Here is a 14,868-nt window from a genome sequence, read left to right on the forward strand (position 1 = left end):
TAAGGAATCTCCACACTGTTCTCCATAGTGGCTGTACTAGTTTGCATTCCCAGCAACAGCGTAAGAGGGTTCCCTTTTAACTTGACCTATCTTAAAATGTTGCATGCTTCAAAGTTATGTCTCTTCTTTCTTTTTCAAAAATCCACCATTCCACAAAATAGTCTAATTTTGATATTAGAGAGAAAAATCTGATTAAACTAAGTCACTCTAAATAAAAACTTTTCTATGACACTTTATTTACCTAAATTTGCAGATCTTGCCAAATACATTCACTTTTTAATTGTAATGATTTTCAGATTATATAAATCTCAATGAGATATATCTATTTTTCTATTTATTCTGTTTTTAAATCAGTTGTTTTCAAATATCTTTTTCAACTGAAAAAGTATTTTCTGGAAGATTATGGCTGGTTGTGTTATTGTAAGACTGCACCTATAATCACTGAAGTAAATAGACAAACAATTACTTCCAAACAATTTAGAGTAACAGAGATTACCTTTTCCCTCCTACCAAAAACAATCAAATAAATAGGTAAAATATATGCAATATTAATTTTCAAATCCTTGACATATGGCAAAAAAGACAGTGGGGTCTGAGCAACAAGAAATAATGAAATAATACTTATAATTGCTCTAGTTTACTGAATCAAGACATAGTAAAAGAGAGGTGAAGGGACCTAGGCAGAGAAAAGCAGACTCAGGTTGAGATGTTGCTGAGATTACAGGGTAACTGAAGCAGATAGAATTCCAAAAACAAAATACCAGAGAGGAAGAAATTGGAAAGAGGGAGAATGTTGAATGTATACAGAGTATTTCCCTTGAGAATTCAGTTGAGTACTGAATAGAACATATGTGTAAGGAAACTACCAGAGATTGGAAAAAATCACCCATAGGATTAGAAGGAAAGGTATATAGTAGGAAAAGACGGCCAGGCACAGTACTTATTCCCACTGGTAAAGTTCATAATTCAAAGGAAATTAGAGTATGCAGAAGACTCTTTCCTAGTTAGTGGGGAAAGGTTAGCCCTCGAATAAATATTGTTCTGGTTCATTCTATCAAGACTCAAAAGATGAAGTAACTTTCCTTCAACCTATAACAAGTTTGAGAATACATATAGGAAAACAAAAATATCCAGCATGTAAAAAGGTGAAATTAATAATGCCTGGGATCCAATTAAAAAATTACCACGTATGAAAAGAAGCAAGAAAAAAAATGACCCATAATAATCAAGGGAAAGTACATTAATCAATTATATATATAAACCAATTAATCAACTTAATAAATAAGCTTTTCCATAATCCCAGATACTTAAGCTATAGATCTGCATACATCCTCGATTCCTCTCTTTCTCAAATAATCCACATCCAAGTTATTAGTAACTATTGCTGTTGCTTATTCCTTAAATACATATTCTGAATCTGTCTACCTCTCTGTATATAATCCACATATGCCTGTTCCAAGCCACCATTAGTATCTCCTGTCTTATTTTTTATTAATTTTTTATTTTTAATAGGAGAATAATTGCTTTACAATGTTATATTGGTTTCTGCCATACAACAGTGTGAATTAGCCATAAGTATAATCACAACCCTCTTCCTCTTCAGCCTCCCTGCCACATATCCCTTCATCCCCTGCCTCTAGGTCATCACAAAACACCAGACTGAGTTCCCTGTGTTATACAGCAACTTGCCTGTCTTCTTTCAATATCCTTCTAATGGTTCTCTTCAATTTAAGTCTGAATTTGGCAATAAGGAGTTCATGAGCTGAACCACAGTCAGCTCCCGGTCTTGTTTTTGCTGACTGTATAGAGCTTCTCCATCTTTGGCTGCAAAGAATAGGATCAATCTGATTTCGGTGTTGACCATCTGGTCATGTCCATGTGTAGAGTCTTCTCTTGTGTTGTTGGAAGAGGGTGTTTGCTATGACCAGTGCATTCTCTTGGCAAAACTCTATAAGCCTTTGCCCTGCTTCATTCCGTACTCCAAGGCCAAATTTGCCTGTTACTCCAGGTGTTTCTTGACTTCCCACCTTTGCATTCCAGTCCCCTATAATGAAAGGACATCTTTTTTGGGTGTTAGTTCTAAAAGGTCTTGTAGGTCTTCATAGAACCATTTAACTTCAGCTTCTTCAGTGTTACTGGTTGGGGCATACACTTGGATTAATTGTGATATTGAATGGTTTGCCATGGAAACAAACAGAGATCATTCTGTCATTTTTGAGATTGCATCCAAGTACTGCGTTTCAGACTCTTTTGTTGACCATGATGGCTACTCCATTTCTTCTAAGGGATTCCTGTCCACGGTAGTAGACACAATGGTCATCTGAGTTAAATTCACCCATTCCAGTCCATTTTAGTTCACTGATTCCTAGAATGTTGACATTCACTCTTGCCATCTCCTGTTTGACCACTTCCAATTTGCTTTGATTGATGGACCTGACATTCCAGGTTCCTATCAATATTGCTCTTTAAAGCATCGGACCTTGCTTCTATCACCAGTCATATCCACGACTGGGTTTTGTTTTTGCTATGGCTCTGTCTCTTCACTCTTTCTGGAGTTATTTCTCCACTGATGTCCAGTAGCATATTGGGCACCTACCGACCTGGGGAGTTCCTCTTTCAGTATCCTATTATTTTGCCTTTTCATACTGTTCATGAGTTTCTCAAGGCAAGAATACCTAAGTGGTTTGCCATTCCCTTCTCCAGTGGACCACATTCTGTCAGACCTCTCCACCATGACCACACTAAACTGGAAAATTCTGAAAGAGATAGGAATACCAGACCACCTGACCTGTCTCTTGAGAAACCTATATGCAGGTCAGGAAGCAACAGTTAGAACTGGACATGGAACAACAGACTGGTTCCACATAGGAAAAGGAGTACGTCAAGGCTGTATATTGTCACCCTGCTTATTGAACTTATATGCATAGTACATCATGAGAAACACTGGGCTGGAAGAAGCACAGGCTGGAATCAAAATTGCCAGGAGAAATATCAATAACCTAAGATATGCAGATGACACCACCATTATGGCAGAAAGTGAAGAGGAACTAAAAAGCCTCTTGATGAAAGTGAAAGAGGAGAATGGAAAAGTTGGCTTAAAGCTCAACGTTCAGAAAACGAAGATCATGGCATCTTGTCAAATCAATTCATGGGAAATAGATGGGGAAACAGTGGAAAGAGTGTCAGACTTTATTTTTGGGGGCTCCAAAATCACTGCAGATAGTGATTTCAGCCATGAAATTAAAAGATGCTTACTCCTTGGAAAGAAAGTTATGACCAACCTAGATAGCATATTCAAAAGCAGAGACATTACTTTGCTAGCAAAGGTCCGTTTAGTCAAGGGTATGGTTTTTCCAGTAGTCATGTATGGATGTGAGAGTTGGACTGTGAAAGGAGCTGAGCACCAAAGAACTGATGCTTTTGAACTGTGGTGTTGGAGAAGACTTTTGAGAGTCCCTTGGACTGCAAGGAGATCCAACCAGTCTGTTCTAAAGGAGATCTGTCCTGGGTGTTCTTTGGAAGGAATCGTGCTAAAGCTGAAACTCCAGTAGTTTGGCCACCTCATGCGAAAAGTTGACTCATTGGAAAAGACTCTGATGCTGGGAGGGATTGGGGGCAGGAGGAGAAGGGGATGACAGAGGATAAGATGGCTGGATGGCATCACCAACTCGATGGACATGAGTTTGAGTGAACTCCGAGAGTTGGTGATTGACAGCGAGGCCTGGCGTGCTGCAGTTCATGGGGTCACAAAGACTCGGACATGACTGAGGCACTGAACTGAAGTGAACTGAATGGTTTTCTTCCTCCTTTTCACCAGGCTCTTTCTCCCTTCCTTGCCTTCTCATCATAGCACTTCTGGTATCTAAACTTTTTTTTTTAATTCTTTATTTTCTTTATAAAACTGTAGAAAGTTAGCCCATAAAGACAATAATCTTAGCCTGCTTTACTCACTGGCTTACATATTTCCAAAGCTTAGAACTCAACAAAAGTTGTTGAATAAATGAGTGACTGGTGAGCAATAAAGACGTCTGTCCTTGCATGCCATGATCTTCCTGGAAAACCAGATGATTAATATCCTTTGTTAGAAGACAGGGCTCTCACGGTGGCTCAGATGGTAAAGAATCTGCCTGCAGTGTGGGAGATCCAGGTTCAGTCCCTAAGTTGGGAAGATCTCCTGGAGAAGGAATGGCAACCCACTCCAGTATTCTTCCCTCAAGAATCCCATAGACAGAGGAGCCTGATGGGCTACAGTTCATAGAGTCACAAAGAGATGGACACGACTGAGTGACTACCAGTTTCACTTTCAGTAGACAAAACACCCAGCTTTCTGAGTTTCCATGGCACAACTTCCTGCTCTGTTCAGTTGCTTATTCTCCCCACTGGACCAAAAAATATCTTCCTTTCTCTACCTTGTCTCCTCCTCAAGCCAGTTCTGGCCTTTTACTCCCCACATAATTTTGGATAGTTAATTTAGCCCTTGCTGGATGAATATAGTTCCCAGAGTTGAATTTTTTTCCTAGTTCTGTGATGGAATTCTCTAGCCTCAGCTCATTCTGGAGACCCTTTCTGAAAAATCATTTCACTCTCTGGAAGCTGGGATAGGATAAAATTACCTGCAATGAGAACTAGAAATGTGAGTTTTATTGTTCTTGCTATTATTACTGATATTTTAATTCCAACCTTTCTTCTCATACATGTCTATCTGCTATGGGACACAATAATGCACCTATTCAGGTCTTTATTTATTTCTGGGTCAGTTATAGGACGTGTTGGTAATCAAAGTCTTCCATTTACTTTAAATCAAAGGCAGGCTCTGACTTCAAAGAGTGGAATGGAATAGAGAGTTTGTCCCTTGGTCTCAATAAAAGTGGACATTAAAGGCTAATGTACATTTTTACGATTCCTGTGGGCCATGGGAAAGTGCAGATAGGAAATTAAAGGCCCCTCAGAGCAACACTGAGGAACCATATAGTCCAAGGGCAGGGTAGAGACATCGTTAATGTAGGAAATATTATTTCTAAATATGAACTAAAAGTATATAATCTCTTAAAATATTAATATTTGTCCTTGGAAAAAAAAGGTAATTATTGAATAGGTCAGTATCTATTTTGTAGTAGTAAAAAACCAGCAAGCTGCTGCTCCCATGAGAAGGAACATTGTAAAGGAAATTTTAATTGAAAGAAAAGTACTTCTCTGGCCCATGGGAGTGGCACAGGATCCCACTTAGATCACTCACCAATCCTCCAAGATACTTGGAAACTAAGACCCAATCGATATTAGTGTTAGGTGTATCTTGTAAAGATGTCACCCACAGTGGAGGTTGGCACAGGGGGAAGGTGGAAGAACAGGAAACAAGCTCTCTCACTGTGGGAAAAGATGTGAGCTTTAGACAGAGTGGCTTGATAAAAGGGCCTCTAAGAAAACCCATGTCAACTTGAAGTGAAGATCAGGTCATGATGAAGGACTCTCCACTGGAGACCCTCATTTGGACCCTCAGAGGTCCAAGAAGAGACCAAGTTAAGCAGAATTTTAACCTTTAACTTCTTACAGTGTAATTTCCTTCATAAGTTGCTCAGAGCCTTCAATAAAGAAATGTACATATTAAAAGTTGAATGAATAAACCCTCTGACTACATACTAAAGGCTAGGATATTCCCAGTGGTCTCTTACAGTTGTGAGAACTGGACTGTAAAGAAGGTGGAGCACTAAAGAATTGATACCTTTGAACTGTGGTGCTGGAGAAGACTCCTGAGAGTCCCTTGGACAGCAAGGAGATCAAACTAGTCAATCTTTAGGGAAATCAATCATGAATACTCAGAGGAACTGAAGCTGAAGCTGAAACTCCAGTATTTTGGTCATCTGTTGTGAACAAATGACTCATTGGAAAAGTCCCTGAGACTGGGAAAGATTGAGAAGAGAAGGAGAGGAGGGCTTCAGAGGATGAGGTGGCTGGATGGCATCTCTGATGCAATAGACATGAACTTGGGCAAACTTGGGGAAATGGTAAGGGTCAGGGAGGTCTTGCATGCTGTAGTCCATGAGGTCACAAAGAGTCGAACATGACTGGGCAACCGAACAACAACGTGCTAAATAGCTGTGTTAAATTAACAATTTATCCCAAGCCAAGCCTGAATATCACTAGCATGTAATAAATATTTGAGATGTATTTAAAAAGCTGAAATGCATTCCAAAATTGTAGACCTACAACTCTATGATTTTTTAAAAGGGTAGTGTTGAGAACTTTTTGCTTACTATTTTGACTTTACAAAAAAATATAATGATCAACACTATTTCTTGCTAATTCCTCCTGCAGACACTACACTGAATATTTTTAATGCTAAATAGATGATAGCTGTAATTTAAATCATTGAAGAAGTAAGATATATTTTGGTTCAGCTAAACCTCAATAGATTATAATCAAGAGTGATCCTGCCACAAATTTTTAAGTTTTCTTTTATCTCTAATAACCAGAGACAACTTTTCTTTAGACATGAAAATTTGGTTGACGGTAGTACTTCAATTTTGTTCCCTGAAGCAATCCCACAAACTAAAGCTCTGTATATAACTTGAGAAGACACTTTCTATTTACAGAGGTAGATATATTACTCTTCACTCTGATTTTTATTTCTGACATTTTAAAATGCATTTAGGCTGCATAACACAGTCATTTGAGGAAACTACCCTTAAATCTTTAATTCATAAATGTCATAATGAAGCTATACATTTGACTTTGATGATAGTAAAATTGCCCCTGAATTCCAAACTGCTTCTCAGATTTAATAGCATGTCTACTAATATTAGCATTTTTTGCCCTAAGCATAAGGCACAACATCACATAAGAAATGCCTGAGCATAGCAGATGAAAGTTTGACTTTGTGGTTCAATGTTTTCTGGTGAACAAATTTCTTTCTTTTAAGGAGTCCTTGATTGTCAATAAGAGTACTTTGGCCTTTCCAGGTGGCTCAGGAGTAAAGAATCTGCCTGCCAAAGCAGGAGATGCAAGTTTGAACCCTGGGTCTGCAAGATCCCATGAAGAAGGAAATGGCAACCTACTCTAGTATTCTTGCCTAGGAAATCCCATGGGCAGAGGAGCCTGGAGAGCTACAGGCATTGGGGTCACAAAAGAGTCACACATTACAAGTCTACTTTGGTATACACATTACTTAGCGACTAAACAACCACAAGTCTACTTTGGTATTAATACACCATTTGTTCTATCTCTATTTCAGTAATTGTATTGGCAAAGCATTATATTCAAATCTTTTTTTTTTTAAGGAATCTGTTAAACATGTAATCACCACTCTTTAGATATTTGAACATTTTGTACAAGTGCATGATAAAGAGTTTCCAGTTGTTTTTGCATATTGTACAAATTTCCATAGTTGAAGAGATGCAAAGTGAAAGTGAAAGTCGCTCAGTCATGTCCAACTCTTTGCAACCCCATGGACTATACATTTGATGCAATTCTCCAGACCAGAATACTGGAGTGGGTAGCCTTTCCCTTCTCCAGGGGATCTTCCCAGCCCAGGGACTGAACCCAGGTCTCCTGCATTGCAGGAGGATTCTTTACCAGCTGAGCCACAAGGGAAGCCCAAGAATACTGGATTGGGTAGCCTATCCCTTCTCCAGCAGATCTTCCTGACCCAGGAATTGAACTGGGGTCTCCTGCATTGCAGGCAGATTCTTTACCAACTGAGCTATGAGGGAAGCCCAAAGAAGATGAAAGTGGTCCATTTTCTCTTTGCTACAGTGAGTCATTCTGCAATATGTACCCTGCTGCAACTGCATTCTAAACACAAAATTGGGCATTGGTAGTATGGTATGCTATTGGTACTGTAGTATATGGTATGCTATTGGTAGTATGGTATGGTAGTATGGAAATATGGTATGCTTCCAAAATCACTGATAACATTCTGTGTTTGTTCTGTACTTGATGATATTTGCATGGAGTAGATATTCAGTTATTCAGCAACCAAAAGCCAGAAACAAAGGGCAAGTAGTTGACTTTGGCCCTCTATCATGAAATAAGTCAAAATCTGGTGCCTCCCCCTGTAACACTACCTTAGATGTTAGCCTTGTAGGTACTAAGAGACAAAGAAGCAAGAAAGGGAAGCATACTCCACTTCATCTCTTTGGCCACAGTGGAGAAAAGCACTTGCACAATGTGTAAATAGGCGCACAGAGAAACCAGACATTGATCACTGTCACCAGAGAGTGACCCATGACAAAAGTAAGAACAACACTGCCTGGAGGGGCATTCCAGGCAGTAAGCATGAAACACTGAATGCATGAAAAACCTTTCGATTCGACTGAAGACTGGAGAAGGAGCTTCCTTTACAGGGAAGGAGAAAGGGCCAGCATATTAGTTTACTGTGACTATATTTGACTGAAATCCTAATTGTTTCATAGAGTATATATAGAAATACACAAATAAACTAGTATAAAAAAGAAACAATGCTGCTACTAATATCAAGCTTTTTTAACCTTTTTTTACTTAGGTCTAGAAAGAAAAAAAAATCTGCCTACTTAATTGAAAGTCTATGATATCCTCTTATAATAGGAATTAAGTTTCTAGTGGTTAAATATCTTCTACCCTATATAACATGGCTGGGAGAAAAATAAGCAAGTCTTCAACAAGACACATAAATAAATGGAGGATAAAAATATCTAGCCAACTATACCATTTATTTAAGGAATTAAAACTCACTTTTAAATGTTGCACCCATTCCAGACACTCACTTTACATTTTATGCTTTCATAGGATTTGTGACAAGACTTTTTATGTGAATTTGTTACAACACACACTGTTTTAATAATATCATAGCTCACATCACTGAGAGTATCATAGCTCACAAATATTATTCATTTTTATGAGTTAACAGAAAGGATTAAATTTTCAAATCAGAGAGAATCAGATCCAAAATGACTGATGTCCTTATTAGAAAAGAAAGAGAGCAGCAGTAAAAAGGTCATGTGAACCCTCAGTGAGAACTCAATCATCTGCACAGAAAGAGAGAGATCTCAGGAGAAATCAAAGTATCAACACCTTAACATGTTATTTCTACCCTACAGAACTGTGAAACAATAAATTTCTATTGTTTAAGCAACTCAGTCTGCAGTATTATATTTTGCTATGGCATCTATTCAACAACACTGAAAGTATGTCCTAGACTGACCATGAGATCAGAAGTATCAATCTATTCTTTTTCTAGGCTCTTTTCCTGCAGGCTTTCAGGTTTGTATCTTGCCATGCTGTTTATGAATCAAGTGTTTGAAAATTATTTATATATCTTATATTATCTTATCATTTCTTGTAGCACTGCCTCTACTTGAAAGCTAGCTACTTCATTTAATTTCTGCTGCTTAAACCAGATAATAAATTTCTGTTGCTAGTCTGAGATATTGTTGTATGGAAAGAAACCTCAGCAAACTAATAAACTCAATATCAAACTTTATTAATAATTTTAAGAATTTAAGAAGCAAGAAGTACAGGAAAAACAGAGTGAGGTCTATTATAATTTGCTTGGCTCCCCAGGGCTTCCTTCTTACATTAAGCATATACTTTCTGGCCAGAATCATAGATAAGGTCTTTAAGTTAGGTTGTGAGCTGTCTTACAAAACAAGGAGTGTTAAAATTATGAACCATCTGCATTTTATATCCCTAAGAGTTGTAAAGCTTATGTGTCATTCTTCAGGGAGGTATGGTACATAAATCTATACTTTGTAGGTTTGTTTACCATAAGGAAATGCAAAACACAGACATCCCACTCAAAGCACTTTATAGATAAGAATTCACCTCCTAGTAAATACTGGTATATTGCCCTAGAGGTCCAGTTATCATGTATACAAGAAGAGTATACTAATTATCTGCCTTGTTTCCATTTTTCTCTTGAAATATCTCAGTAATTTTGAGAGAAACAGACTACACAACAACTGCTTTAAATCTTTCTTTCCCATATTCAAATCCTAAAAGTTAATGCTGTTAAAATGCTGTACTCAATATGCCAGTAAATTTGGAAAACTCAGCAGTAGTCACAGGACTGGAAAAGGTCAGTTTGATTCCAATCTCAAGGAGAGAAAACGCAAAAGAATGCTCAAACTACCACACAATTGCACTCATCTCACACTAGCAAAGTAATGCTCAAAATTCTCCAAGTAAGGCTTCAACAGTACATGAACCAAGAATGCCCAGATGTTCAAGCTGGATTTAGAGAAGGCAGAGGAGCCAGAGAACAAATTGCCAGCGTCCACAGGATCATAGAAAAAGCAAGAGAATTTCAGGATACTTCTCCTTCATTGACTATGCCAAAGCCTTTGACTGTGTGGATCACAACAAACTGTGGAGAATTCTTAAAGAGATGTGAATACCAGACCACCTGACCTGCTTCTTGAATAACCTGTATGCAGGTCAAGGAGTAACATTTAGAACCAGACATTGAACAATGGACTGGTTCGAAATTGGGAAAGGATACCCCAAGGCTGTATATTTTCATCCTGCTTATTTAACTTATATGCAGAGTACATCATGCAAAATGCTGGGCTGGATGAAGCATAAGTTAGAATCAAGATTACTGGGAGAAATATCAATAACCTCAGATACACAGATGTCACCACCCTTATGGCAGAAAGCGAAAAGGAACTAAAGAACCTCTTGATGATGGTGAAAGAAGAGAGTGAAAAAGCTGGCTTAAAACTCAACATTCAAAAACTAAGATCATGGCATTTGGTCCCATCACTTCATGGCAAATAGATGGAGAAACAATGGAAACAGTGACAGATTTTATTTTCTTGGGCCCCAAAATCACTGCAGATAGTGACTGCAGCAATGAAATTAAAAGATGCTTGCTTTTTTGAAGAAAAGCTATGACAAATCTAGATAGCATATTCAAAAGCAGAGACATTACTTTGCCAACAAAGGTCCATCTAGTCAAAGCTATGGTTTTTCCAGTAATCATGTATTGATGTAAGAGTTGGACCATAAAGCTGAATGCCGAAGAATTGATGACTTTGAACTGTGGTGTTGTAGAAGACTCTTGAGAGTCCCTTGGACTGCAAGGAGATCAAAACAGTCAATCCTAAAGGAAATCAATCCTAAATATTCATTGGAAAAACTGATGCTGAAGCTCCAATACATTGGCCACCTGATATGAAGTACTGACTCATAGAAACGACCCTGATTCTGGGGAAGATGGAAATCGGGGAGAAGGGGATGACAGAGGATAATATGGTTGGATGGCATCACTGACTCGATGGACATGAGTTTGAGCAAGCTCAAGGAGATGATGAAGTACAGGGAAGCCTGGCATGCTGCAGTCTGTGAGGTCACAAAGACTCGGACATGACTAAGCAATGAACAACAAATCCAATAAACTTTGGTAAATTTTCTTTGGATTTCATAAGCTTCTCTGAAGCTTTTGACCAAAGAAATTGCTAATTCTAGCTGAACTATAACTGAAGTAGAATAAACTTGAATTTAATTTCTCCTGTGATCATTTCTGAATCCTATTTATTATTTACATATACATTTTAGGTATTTTCACTATTTACATACTGAATACATATTCATTGAAAAATTAGAAAATATAGATAGCAAAATAAAAAAAGCATTGGCAAAAGTAGAATTAACACACTCATGTATAATTAGCCTGATATTTTCCTTATGTATAAACATAAGGTTTATTTACAAATATTATATTTTTGTTTCATAATCTGCTCTTTAAAACTAAGATCTTATACATGTTTCAGTGCCATTCTCCCACATCATCCCACCCTCTCCCCCTCTATGAAATGAATCGCCAGTCCAGGTACTGCCAGCAGCAGTACCTCCAGAAATCATTTAGAAATAAAGATACTCCTCATTTTGTTCATAGGGTCAAGAGAGCTCCGAAATTTTGTCTGCTTCTGAGGTTACTGAAATATCACAAAACAAGACAATACCCATCCTCTACCCAGCTTGTACCCAGCTAATTTCTCTGCTCTATTGTTGATGTCAGAGCATTTTTCACATTGTCATATAACTTTGGTACTCAAAGAACCTTTTAAATTATGGAGTTAAGTTTCTTTTTTATATGAATACAGATATGAATACTAGAGAAGTTAGAAAACTTGTCCAACATCACAAAGGTAGCTTTTTGCAAAACTGGGATCAGAATTCATAAATCCTATTTCCTAATTAAGTATGCTAGTATATTTTCATTTGCTGAAAAAATGAGTATGGAAAAGTGGAAGGAATTCTATCCCAGCAATTCTAACCCTAAAATAATTACTTTCCCTATCTTCTTTTATGTCTAACGTATTCCAATGCACACAACTCATTCCAATCACCCAGGCTAAATTTTAATTGATAATTTTTTCAACAGTCATTTATTACTCATCAAGAATATACTGATTAGTGTGCCAAGTGCTAAGAACAAATGCTTAACAGAATACAGTTCCTGTCCTAAAAGAGATTGCAGTTGGTAAATAACCAATTTACAGATGTACTTTGTACAATAAGGATAATTATGGACTTATATGATTCAAGTCCTCCTTACAATCGTAAGGTCAGAAAAGCTTCCTGGAAAAAAAAAAATGATATCAAATGTAAAAGAGTCAGAAAGGGGAATAGAGAGGATGGGGAAAATCATCACCTTCAGGTTTAATGAAACTTGGAAGAAATGCTAGTCTTCACCTTGTCCCTAACCCCCCAGGACCCTTGCCTACTCTTACCTTCCTCATATTCTCTTTCTCCTAATTCAATCCCCATTGTAGGCAACACAATAATGCTAGCTTATAGCAATTGTAAACATTAAGATCTTATTCAAAGAAAATAACTAGGAAAAAAACTTTTTTTACCCTGCATTTACATCTCTTCTTTATCATAGCATTATTTTCTCTAAAAAATGTAACTGTGTAATGCTCAAAATATTGAGGCTTCTTATGCATGAAGGACTATGATTTTCAAACACTGCTGAGTAGATTCTTAAAAGTTAATGAGGCATTCAATAATTTGTATAAATTTGAGTATAAGAAAACTGAGGAAGCAAAGAAACCCACAGAGTGGTCTCTAGATTATGAATAATCTTCTCTTCCAGTGTCAACAATTAAATAAGGACTATCTCTGATTGATAGTACAAAGGCAAATTATTTCACATGCTGCTATACTTTGGAGGAAAAAAATCTTTGAAATATAGTTTTTAGGTTTATTGCATTTCATTAACACACATATGTTATGTGCCTTCGTATATTTCCATAAAATACAAAATAATTTTCTATATATTAGAAACCAACAGAGGATGAATTTTTTTAATCTATATATTGTAAATATAAAATGATGACTTACAAAGTACCTAATGTGTTAATAAAATATAGTCTTTTTAAAAAGACATTTTAACTATAATATTGAAATATCACTAGCCAAATGCACTATTTTCAATATACTTCAGAATGGCTTAACAAAGTTTCAACTAAATATTATTAGGAACAAAATAAGAACATATCTAATTATTTTTTGCCAATTCCTATTTTAATTTATTATTAATGAAGCTAAAGGACTTGTGCTACAAACAGATATGGAGCAAATTACTTTAAAAACATCTTTTGGGAGAAAAGTCTCCTAAATAATTTAACATTTAAGATTAGATGTTAAGATTAGATTAAGATTAGATCAACTGATCATATTTAATCAGATTTAACATAAAAATTACAAAATGCCAAATATCATTAAAAATGCTTTGAGCTTAAAAACCAATAAGTAGTCAACACGAGGGAATATATGCTAATCTTTTAAATAGGACAATATTGACTCTCAGAGTAATGATGTGTTTAAAGATGCAGCTATTTAAAAGACTTCTTAAATATTAAACTCATAAGGAAGCAAAACTCTAAAGGTTTGCTGTTTCCATTGTTATAAAACATTAAAGCTCATACTATTACTTCACAAGGAATAGTTTCAATACTTCATTGGGTGTTGCTTTTCCATCAGCTTAGTGTCATCAGCAGATTAATAGATATCTAGATTGCTAAACTTAGTATGTATACAAATTTAAGTATAGAAAGTTAATCAACTTTTGTATTCTCAATGCTTTTATATGGCATGACATATATATGTAAAACAGCTAGTAATTCACTGTTAAATATAATATAAAAAAAGAGTAAGAAAAAAGTTCTAATTATTAATATGGACTATAATATGTCTTATAGAAAGCATTTTCAACTAATAGAATTCAAGTGTTCAAATTTAACTCCAAAATTATGATACTTCTTTGAGATAAATGTATTCATTCCATTCCCAACTTTCCCCAACTAAATTTCTCACTTTCATCCTAGTGATTTGTTTACAAGCATATACTATCTCTCAGGAAACACATGAAGAACTCAATTCTTATTTAGAACACAAAGAAGTTCCTTATAAACACCAAACTGATGCTTCTCCCTCCTAAATTAAATTTCAAGAATTCCAGAAACAAAATCACATCTTTTGTTAGTATCAATTAATCCTTAATGGATTAAACTTTTAAAAGTATATCCTGCCCCATAGTTGATGTCTTTGGCTGCATTTTGTATACCCTCTTTAAAAGTCATAAATGAGCCAGAAACCTTTCCATGATGTATTTTGACCCATGAGAAGCTATGTAATTTACTGTCAAGTCAGCTGCAACTACAGTGTGGTTTACATAATTTCCTTCCAAAACAATACAGTACCTACATTTTAACTACTGGTTTCCATCTCATCTATCCTGGTCAATATTTTTGTCTGGGTTCTTTCTCCTACTAGCCAGTTGACACCTCTGGTCAGTCTGTTTATTCTGATTTCTCTAGAAACATCCCTTCCTTTCCAGATTTTACTCAGTTTTCCTATTCCAAGTGCCCAACTCAAATTTAACTGTTC

Source organism: Bison bison, unplaced genomic scaffold (assembly GCF_000754665.1).
Source record: "Bison bison bison isolate TAMUID 2011002044 unplaced genomic scaffold, Bison_UMD1.0 scf7180017864372, whole genome shotgun sequence".
Taxonomy (NCBI): Eukaryota; Metazoa; Chordata; class Mammalia; order Artiodactyla; family Bovidae; genus Bison; species Bison bison.